The sequence below is a fragment of the Callithrix jacchus genome, chromosome 22 (assembly GCF_049354715.1).
Source record: "Callithrix jacchus isolate 240 chromosome 22, calJac240_pri, whole genome shotgun sequence".
NCBI classification, from domain to species: Eukaryota; Metazoa; Chordata; class Mammalia; order Primates; family Cebidae; genus Callithrix; species Callithrix jacchus.
In genome coordinates, this window is record NC_133523.1 from 33,472,455 (window position 1) to 33,482,084 (window position 9,630).

Sequence of the window (9,630 nt, forward strand, 5' to 3'; positions counted from 1 at the left end):
CCATTGCACTCCCGCCTGAGCAACAGAGAGACTCCTTCTCAAAAAACCACACACACACACACACAGAGGCTCTGGACTCCGTGTGTAAAACCTGGTGTCTCAGGGCGTCGGGAGGGAGCAGGGGCAGGTGTCTAAGCAGGACCAGTGGCTCCTTTTTGTGCCAGCCCCGTGCCCTACGAGAATCTCATTGCCGCCTCGCTGGAGCTCGGAAAAGCCGCCACCGCATTTTGGCGGGAAGCGCGCAGGACCCACCGACTGCGCGTGCGTGCAAGCCAGTAGGGGCTCGGCTCGCGCGCAAAGGCGGGGCTGTATTATCCGCGGAGCCACGCCCCCTCGCAGCGCACCTCTCGGCCCGGGAGCTTCCGCGAGGCTAGCCAGCAGCTGCCGCTTCACAGCAGCCTTCCTTTCTTGACGTTTTACGCGCCTCTTCAGCCGTCTTTTTCTCTGGCTCTTGAGGCTCCCCTCCCCCTCCAATTCTGAGTAGTGCCTTGCGCCGGGCGTTCGGAGACCGACTCAAGGAGGGACAGGAGAGAGAGAGCGACATTAAACGGTGGTGGCTCAGGGGTTCAAGACCAGCCTGGCCAACATGGCGAAACCCCGTCTCTACTAAAAATACAAAAATTAGCCGGACATGTAATCCCAGCGCGCCAGTAATCCCTGGTATTCGGAAGGCTGAGGCACAAGAATCGCTTGAACCCGGGAGGCGGAGGTAGCGTTGAGCCGGGATCGCGCCATTGCGCTTCAGCCTGAGGCACCGAGCGAGACTCTGTCTCAAACAAATAAATAAATAAATAGGTGGTGGACAAGCCCCTACCACGGCCTTAGTGCGGGATTCCCCCTCGGGGCGGGAGACGTCGTCCTTCCGGGTGGGGGCGCGGGCTGCAAGTCCTCTGAGGACCGCGACGCGGGACTGCATCCGCCAGCGTCCAGGGAGCAGCGCCCTCCCAGGCGGTGGTGCCTTCCTCCGTCTCCACAGGGAGTAGGATTTCCCCGTGCAGCTGTGGCCCGCGTTGGGGAAACTGACTGTTCAGGTAAGATCCCTTCCAAGTTCTGTGGGTTTCGCCTTTCCCTTTAATCTGCTCCCGGCGTCCCCTGGTGATAGCGGAGGAGGGCGATGACAGGAGGACTGAAGTTCCCAATCGGCCTCGCGTTGGGAAGCTCCATGGTCTTCATCTCCCCGGTGTTGCCTGCAAGTAGATGTGAGCAGAGATGGTACTTGGGGTGGGGACTGGGACCACAGCCCCTAGCATACAGGGTGTGGGAGATGGCAACGCTCAGCGTGCCCCCTCTGTAGCTCCCTGTATTTCGTGTCTCCCTCCCTGGTGGAGGCGACAGGTGGACTGCGGCTCCCAGGAGGTCCTGTGAGGAGAAGGAGCCTTCCCAGCAGGCCCCAGGCGGTGGCTTCCTCTCCCTAAGTAGCCAGGCTGCACCCCGCCCGACTGTGGCTGGAGAAAAGTGCACTGCCACCCTGCTCCCGCTTTCAAGTTATAACCGCGAACCTCGTCATTCTTCATGCTCCCCCCACAGAAACGCTGTTTACGATTTGGTTGTGTTTTTAGTTCATTCACTGCCAAACACAACTTTTCTTTTTTTTTTTGAGACATTTTCACTCTTGTTACCCAGGCTGGAGTGCAATGGCGCAATCTCGGCTCACCGCAACCTCCGCCTCCTGGGTTCAGGCAATTCTCCTGCCTCAGCCTCCCGAGTAGCTGGGATTACAGGCACGCGCCACCATGCCCAGCTAATTTTTGTATTTTTAGTAGAGACGGGGTTTCACCATGTTGACCAGGATGGTCTCGATCTCTTGACCCCGTGATCCACCCGCCTCGGCCTCCCAAAGTGCTCTCTTTCTTTTAAAAATTCCCCTACTCCCGTCAACTACTGCTCCATTTCTAGCGGAACTCCTAGAAAGTATTACCTGTATTTCCTGCCTCTAATTTCTCTTTTCTTGTCCTCTATTGAACTCATTCCATTAGACTTCAGCATCCATCACTACCAGAACTGTTCTTGTCAAGGTTACCAATAATCACCTTGCTAAATTTAGTAGTTGATTTTTGGTTATTCTACTTGACTGTTGCAGCACTTAACACAAATAATCACCCTTCCTCCTTAATACACTTTTTAAACTTAGTTTCCCTGATATCACACATTCTTGGTTTTCTTTCTACCTCCTTAGCCTCTCCTTCTCCATCTCCTATGCTTGTTCTTCCCTAACCTCTTAATATTAATGCTCCTCTGAGCTCAATCTTTGTTCCTCTTCCTTATCCACACTCCCTTGGTCATCTCATCCAGTCTCATGGCCTTAGCTATCTTCTGATCTGGGGTTCATAATATGGCCCCTTGTTACTTTCTTTTCTTTTCTTTTTTAAATGGAGTCTCACTCTGTCACCCAGGCTGGAGTGCAGTGGTGTGATCTCTGTTCACTGCAACCTCCTCTTCCCAGGTTCAAGCAGTTTTCCTGCCTCAGTCTCCCAGGTAGCTGAGATTACAGGCACCTGACACCACTCTGTTTTTGTATTTTCAGTAAAGATGGGATTTCACCGTGTTGGCCACGCTGGTCTCAAACTCCTGACCTTCAGTGATCTGCCTGCCTCAGCCTCCCAAATGCTGGGATTACAGGCATGAGCCACCGCACCCGGCCTACTTTCTGACTTCATTTTCTGTTACTCTCCCCTTCAGGTATACTGGCATTTTTGCTGTAATTTTTATATAAATAAAAAGGTACCTCATTGGTATCCATGTTTGCTGCATTTTATAACTCCAACTCAAACCTTTCCCTTCAACTCCAGAGTCATATGTCCAATTGCCTATTCGACAAATTCACTTAAACGTCTAATAGGCATCTTAATTTGTCCAAAACTGAATTTGTGAGTTCCTAATCTTCCTTCCAGTATCCCACTTCCTTGTTAATCTTCCCCAACTTGGTTGTACCTCCAACCTTTCCAACTGTTCAAGCCAAAAAACCCTGGAGTCATATTAACTCTTCTCTTTCTCTCATACCCACACCCAGTCTTATCAGCAAATCCTTATGGCTCAACCTCCAAAGAGATCCAGATCTGCCCACTATTTCTCTTTCCCCTAGATTACTGTAGCAGACTCTTCATTCATTCCCCTGCTTCAACTCCCTTCCCTGCACTTCTTACTACCTCGATGTAATCTATTCTCTACAGAGCAGTCAAGGTGCTTTTTAAAAATATAAGACTACAGGCAAGGTGTGGTGGCTCATGCCTATAATCCCAGCAGTTTGGGAGGCTGAGGCAGGCGGATCATCTGAGGTCGAGAGTTTGAGACCAGCTTGACAAACATGGAGAAACCTCGTTTCTACTAAAAATAGAATTTAGGTGGGCATGGTGGCGCATGCCTGTAATCCTAGCTACTCCAGAGGCTGAGGCAGGAGAATTGCTTGAACCCAGGAGGCGGAGGTGACTGTGAGCTGAGATCGCACCATTGCACTGTAGCCTGGGCAACAAGAGCAAAACTCTGTCTCAAAAATAAATAAATAAATAAGACTGCAACTCTCCTTGGCTCAGAACTCTACCATGGTTTCCATCTTACGCATCGTGAATAATGCAGCCCCCTGTTACTCCAGGAACACTGGCCTTTTTGCTGTTTTTCAAGCCTGCCAGACACCCTATTGCCATTGTAGATAAGCTTTTGAGTTGCTTGCAACCAATAAAAAATGTTTTTAAAAAAATCAGCCAGGCACAATGACATACACTTGTAATCCCAGCATTGAACCCAGGAGGGTGAGGTGGCAGTAAGCATGACTGACTGTGCCACTACACTTCAGCATGGAGGACAGAGTGAGATCCTATCTCAAAAGAAAAAAAAAGTCTAACCTGTAAGGAGCAGGAGAAATATAATTTTAAAAATGTATGTGGTATATAAGTATTGGTATTAAAGTTTTGCAATTAGCTAAAGGTTAAATCTATTGATATTAAAGGTTCAATGGCTTTGTATGCTATTTATTGTATATGCTAGTTATTGGAATTAACGGTTGACACTATTGTTTAGATCCTTGGGATCTTTTCTTTCTCTGATTAAATCTCTCAGTCATTTATTTCTCCCCACCTTTCTGTTAAAATATCCAAAAGCAGGCCAGGTGCAGTGGCTGACACTTGTAATCCCAGTACTTTGAGAGGCTGAGGCAAGTGGATCACTTGAGGTCAGGAGTTTGAGACCATCCTGGCCAACATGGTGAAATTCCGTCTTACTGAAAACACAAAAATTAGCCAGGTGTGGCCGGGTGCAGTGGGTTATGCCTGTAATCCTAGCACTTTCAGAGGCAAAGGTGGGTGGATCATAAGGTCAGGCGTTCGAGATCAGCCTAACCAACATGGTGAAACCCGGTCTCTGCTAAAAGTATAAAAATTAGCCAGGTGTGGTGGCAGGCGCCTGTAATCCCAGCTACTTGGGAGGCTAAGGCAGGAGAATTGCTTGAACCCACAAGGCAGAGGTTGCAGTGAGCTAAGATCATGCCACTGCACTCCAGCCTAGATGACAGAGACTACATCTTAAAAAAAAAAAGCATATTACAATTTTCTTATTGAGTATTCAAATTTCCAACAATCTGTTTCTCCTTATGGTTTTGTCACTTTGCTATATTTTAGGCAGGATTGTTAGCTGCCTGTTTAAGATTAACATATTTCCTTCTGTTGTACTTTTTACTAGTATGTTTTTCTTTGTCCTTTATTATTTTTTATATTTTTATACATACATCATAGTTGTACATATTTGGGGGGTTCACGTGATATTTTGATACCTGTATACAATGTATAACTATCAAGTCAAGGTACTTGGGATACCCATCACCTCAAATATTTGTTTTTTCTTTCTTTCTTTTTTTTTTTTTTTTTGCGATGGAGTCTTGCTCTGTCACCCAGGCTAGAGTGCAGTGGAACGATCTCAGCTCACTGCTCACTGCAACCTCCGCCTCCTGGGTTCAAGCGATTCTCCTGCCTCAGCCCCCTGAGTAGCTGGGACTACAGGCATGTGCCACCACGCCCGGCTAATTTTTTTGTATATTTAGTAGAGACAGGGTTTTATCATGTTAGCCAAGATGGTCTCGATCTCCCGACCTCGTGATCCACTTGCCTCAGTCTCACAAACTGCTGGGATTATAGGCATGAGCCACTGTGCCCAGCTGTTTTCTCTTTCTTTCTTTTCTTTTCTTTCTTTCTTTTTTTTTTTTTTTTTGACAGAGTCTCACTGTTACCCAAGCTGGAGTAGTGTAAACTTGGTTCACTGCAACCTCTGCCTCCTGGGTCAAGCAGTTTTCCTGCCTCAGCCCCCCATGTGTGGGACTCTCAGCCAAGGAGTGGGAAGGAGCAGTTTTCCAACAATTCCAGGACGAATGGATCTCGTACAAAATAGGGATCAGGGTGGCTTCATCCACATTCAGAAAAGGAATCTCTTCTCACCTGAGTTGATTCTGAAATCTTTGGTAAGTTATAGAACGTTCAATCTCTTATTGTTGTAGTTTTCAAACAAAAAGCAAACGAAGGGATGCTTCAAACTGGAATGAAATCAAACACTTGTGCATCTTTGATTCAGGGCATTTGTATTTTTTAAAATCATAAGGGATTTCAGAAACAAAGATGATAGAGAAGAAGCCTCTACCAACTTTTAATAATCATCGGGAGACATAGACTCTGGCGTGTTCTTTTACAAATTTCCCCTTCTTGCTATGTTGTGAGAAGGCAGGGGCTGTTGTGAAAAACTTTCATAGCATCTAGTAGGCACATTTAGTGTCTTTAGCAATGACATACATATCCAGATGGGGTGTCGTGTTGGTGAAATCACACAGAGATCCTAGAAGATACCACTCTGTCATTTGCACAAAAGTGGTGTTTGCTGGGATCTCTGTGCAAGGTGCAGGGTGACGCTTTGTATACCTGATTGTCCTATTTCAGGATTCTGTGTTTACAAATTGGTAACTTCTAAAACCTCTGTCTAGAGGTGATTGTTATTCCAAGTGGAACAATCTTGTTAAAATGGGGCTCTTCCTCCCCTGCCCGCCTGGGATCTCTTGGCCTCAAGTGATCCACCCACCTTGGCCTCCCAAAGATACAAGCGTGAGCCACCGTGCCCGGCCTGAGAGGCAGTAAGTTGACAACATCATCTCTAACAGGACAGATACTTTAGCATGATCCTTGTGTCCCTCTGCTCTTCTCCTATCCTTGTCCCCTCCATTCATATTGATACTGTCCAGAATTTTATTTTAGAGTTATGAATGTTCCCTTTATTTCATTTGATCCTAGCCTTATTAGTGTGGCAATAATAAGGAACAGTTACCAAAATCATTACCAAAATAAATCACCCTTTCTTTCCATTTTTTGGTTTTTTGGGTTTTTTTTTTTTCTTCCCTGATGCGGAGTCTTGCTTTGTAGCTCAGGCTGAAGTGCGATCTCAGCTCACTGCAACCTCTGCCTCCTGGGTTCAAGTGATTCTCATGCTTCAGCCTCCCGAATAGCTGGGATTATATGCACACACCACCACACCCTGCTAATTTTAGTCTTTTTAGTGGAAACAGGGTTTTACCACATTGGCCAGGCTGGTCTCAAACTCCTGACCTTAAGTGATCCCCCCACTTTGACCCCCCCACAAAGTGCTGGGAATACAGGCGTGAGCCACCGTGCCTGGCCTCTTTCCATTTTTTTCTGCAGCATCCATAGAATTTTTCTTTTTCTTTCTTTCTTTTTTTTGGTCCTTCTTGCAAACCCCTTTCAAAATGGGCCTCTGTGGCAATCTTTGAGAGGTCTTGCGAGTTCAAAGTTATTTTTTTCATGTTTTAAAAATAACTTTTATTTTTAAAAAATTAATGTATGCACTATAGGAAACTGAAAAGCACAAGAAGCAAAGAACAAAGTCATCCACAGTCATAAGCACTTTACAGTTTGACGTGTCCTTCTAGGTCCTATGTGTGTATAGTCACGTTTAATTTTATGGGATAGAGATCGTACAGTGTGTATCATGCTTTTTCACACATTATGAATATTTATAAATTCAAAAATCCCCAAGCTATATGAGTATTTTGATAACTAAGAATACACTACAGCAGCTCAATCTGTTCGAAAAAAAATGTAATCCTGCCTTTCTTGGGACAAAAATTCCATAGAAGACAAAAATGGCAACAAGCCTCTAGAGATAAGCATTGGCAGAGTTTGATTTAAATATTGCATTCCCTTAACGCTCGATTTAAATGAAGTTTTTTTTTTTTAGAGTCTTCATTGATTGACAATATGGTTGTAAATTTCTTGGTTCACAATTCTTTCCCTTCCATATTTTACTCCCTGGTCTACTTGCATCCAGGATGGCTACAAAGAAATTTGATGTCAGTTTGAACCTTGTTCCTTTGTAGATAATCTGATGTTTCTCTTTAGAAGCCTCTCTCCTTCACTCCCTCTCATTCCCTTTCTATATATCTGTATATCCATATATTGGCTTTTTCAGCCTATTTGCATGCACGTGGCCAAATAGGGAGATTCCAGCCCAATGGTACAGTTCCTCGGTTCAAGCAGCCAGCAGAGTTTGACCAGTTGCTCTCAGTTTTAATTCCAAATTCCTCAAAAGGAGAAGCTGATTGGCTTAGCTTGGATCTGGTATACACAATAACCCAAAGGAGGGTCGTGACTGCTTGGCTCACTCCTCTGGGGGAAGGGACAGATCTTATTGAAAGGAGAATGGCGTGGTATCAATGATTCTCTCCCTTGTTCAGAGGCCAGATTTATACCTGGCTCCTGTGCTTCCTCTGCAGCTACTGGTATGCAGTTGTCCTGAGTGAGAGCCCCTCTGAACATGGGTTTCTGTTCCCTGGATTCACTAACTCTCACAACCTTCACTTTTACTCCCCATCAGCCACCCACACCCTGGAATGTATTACTCAGAATGATTTCCCTCTGCACTTTTATTTATTTATGGAGACATGGTCTCACTCTGTCACTCAGGCTAGAGTGCACTGGCACAATCACAGTTCACTGCAGCTTCCAACTCCTGGGCTCAGGTGATTCTCCCACCTCAGCCTCCTGAGTAGCTGGGACCACAGATGTGCACCACTATGCCCAGCTAGTTTTTATGTTTTTTTTACAGAGATGGGTTTTGCCATGTTGCCCAGGCTGCTCTTGAACTCTTGGACTCAAGTAATCCACCTGCCTCAGCCTCCCGAAGTGCTGAGATTACAGGTGTGAGCCACTACACCCTGTCCCCTCTGAAATTTTAAATTCAAGCTTCCCACTATAAACATTTTTTTGAAACACTTTGTTTCCCAGGCTGGAGTTCAGTGACGCAATCACTGCTCTCTGCAGCCTGGACTTCTGGGCTCAGGCAATCTTGCTGCAGAATCCCAAATAGTTGGGACTGCAGACGACAGGCACGTGCCACCATGCCCTGCTAATGTTTCTATTTTTGGTAGAGATGGGGTTTTGCCATTGCCCAGGCTGATACTGACCTCCTGGATTCAAGCAATCTGCTTACCTTGGCCTCAGAGTGCTGGAAGCTTCCAACTTTTTGACCATAACCTCCAGCGATACTTCTGTCACAGCCTCCCAAGTAGACGAGACTACAGGTACATGCCACCACACCTTTTTAACTAAGGTCTTTCCTTATCCAAGTCTAAATTTGTTTTGAATCAACAATATTCACTGATCCTGCATTTTGCAGGCTGCCCACACTCCTGAAGAATATTGTACTCCTTGGAGATCATTGCCCTGCAAAATCAAATTTCTTCTTATTCCCTTCAAACTCCCAGATCATAACTTTTTACTTCACTCTAAAAATAGAATATGGGTCACATCCACTGGCTCACACCTGTAATCCCAGCACTTTGGGATTCTTCAGCATCTTTTTCTGAGGGTGCGCCCCAGAAAAAAACGTGAGTCACAGAAATATCTGCGGCTGTTTGGAGAACCTCCAAACAGGTTCTCAGGAGGTTTAGTGTTTATATATTTTCCTTAAAGCAGGAGGCAGGGGGAGGCCCACAGTGAGACAAATGATTACATAATTGTGAGACTTTAGTTAGTGCCCAGTAAATCTACATTTTATAAAAGACAATATGTACATTTGAAGAAAAGGAGAATAGGAAGCATGTCTCAGGAAGGGGTGAAGGAATCAAACGGATTAATCTTGTCTTTGTTCTTTACCAGGGAAGATAAGCCAGCAGTCTTTTGAAAGGGCTGGTTTAGGGCCAGCCATGTGGTGGCTCATGCCTGTAATCCCAGAAATTTGGGAGGTCAACGTGGGCAGATCACTTGAGCCCAAGAGTTCAAGACCACCCTGGGCAACATGGCAAAACCCTGTCTCTACTAAAAAATACAAAGAAACTAGCCAGGCATGGTAGCACCTAGGAGGCTGAGGTGGGAGATCACCTGAGCCTGGGAGGTCAGGGCCGTAGTGATTCATGATTGTGCCACTGTGCTTCAGCCTGAGCAACAGAGGGAGACCCTGTCTCAAAAAATGGAGGGCTGTGGAGGAGTTCTGTTTAGCCCTTAGGGAAGAAAGTCTAATGACTGTTAATGAAGGAAGGGTTCGAGACCTCTCTGATCTCGCATCTTATTATGGCCATGAACTCACCTTCCAAGGTTTCTCTAGGGTTCCCTCGGCCAAGATTTAGTCCATTCAGTACACTGGAGACTT

The 9,630-nt window shown here is 45.9% G+C and overlaps 1 protein-coding gene across 4 annotated transcripts in view; it reads left to right on the forward strand.

The window, feature by feature from the left end:
* Positions 1-354: 354 nt before the first annotated feature.
* Positions 355-9,630, forward strand: part of SIPA1L3 (signal induced proliferation associated 1 like 3) — a 323,626-nt gene continuing 314,350 nt past the window's right edge. For 2 of the 4 annotated variants that reach the window (XM_078359226.1, XM_078359222.1), the window contains exons 1-2: positions 355-1,031; positions 5,202-5,443. The gene's annotated coding sequence lies outside the window, so the exon portion shown is untranslated. The remainder of the gene's footprint in view (positions 1,032-5,201; positions 5,444-9,630) is intronic. The other 2 variants (XM_078359228.1, XM_078359223.1) reach the window with 1 other exon arrangement.